Here is a 752-nt window from a genome sequence, read left to right on the forward strand (position 1 = left end):
GACCATACTTGGCCGAGTGCACCACATCCCGTCCGATTGTGAAGTTAAGCGGCCACAGGCCTCGTTAGTACGGCGATCAGTGATGGCGCTGGAACCCGGGGTGCCGTACCCTTCCCACTATTTTTTTTTTTTCCGCCACCGCGCGCCGCCAGTCGCTTCTTCACCGCGCCGGGGCGGGCGGTGGGTGGGCTCTCCGAGCGCGCGGGCGCCGCAGCAAAAAAGAAAAATTACTGACGCAGTTTCCGCGCCACATGTGGGGAAGCGAGGCGTCCGGAGGCTTCATGGCAAAATCCGGAAAAGGGCCTGCGGAGCTTCATTTTTAAATTTGTTCTTGCCTTTTTTCCTACCGTTTTTTTTTCTATTTTCATCATCTCCCGCGGCTCTTCCGTGGCTTGCCTGTCGCCGGCGGGCGGGCGGCTGCGCATCGCGTGGCGCGTCGCCGGGTACGACCATACTTGGCCGAGTGCACCACATCCCGTCCGATTTGTGAAGTTAAGCGGCCACAGGCCTCGTTAGTACGGCGATCAGTGATGGCGCTGGAACCCGGGGTGCCGTACCCTTCCCACTATTTTTTTTTTTTTCCGCCACCGCGCGCCGCCAGTCGCTTCTTCACCGCGCCGGGGCGGGCGGTGGGTGGGCTCTCCGAGCGCGCGGGCGCCGCAGCAAAAAAGAAAAATTACTGACGCAGTTTCCGCGCCACATGTGGGGAAGCGAGGCGTCCGGAGGCTTCATGGCAAAATCCGGAAAAGGGC

The 752-nt window shown here is 60.5% G+C and overlaps 2 non-coding genes across 2 annotated transcripts; both read right to left on the bottom strand.

Moving 5' to 3' along the window:
* On the bottom strand, positions 1–103 carry Tc00.1047053458987.10. Its single transcript, XR_008254633.1, has one exon. It is a non-coding gene; the product is annotated as a 5S ribosomal RNA (M5) (ribosomal RNA).
* A 338-nt stretch (positions 104–441) lies between these two features.
* Positions 442–551, bottom strand: Tc00.1047053458987.20. The gene has a single exon (XR_008254634.1). It is a non-coding gene; the product is annotated as a 5S ribosomal RNA (M5) (ribosomal RNA).
* Positions 552–752: the final 201 nt, after the last annotated feature.

The sequence above is a fragment of the Trypanosoma cruzi genome, assembly GCF_000209065.1.
Source record: "Trypanosoma cruzi strain CL Brener chromosome Unknown tcruzi_1047053458987, whole genome shotgun sequence".
Lineage (NCBI taxonomy): Eukaryota > Euglenozoa > Kinetoplastea > Trypanosomatida > Trypanosomatidae > Trypanosoma > Trypanosoma cruzi.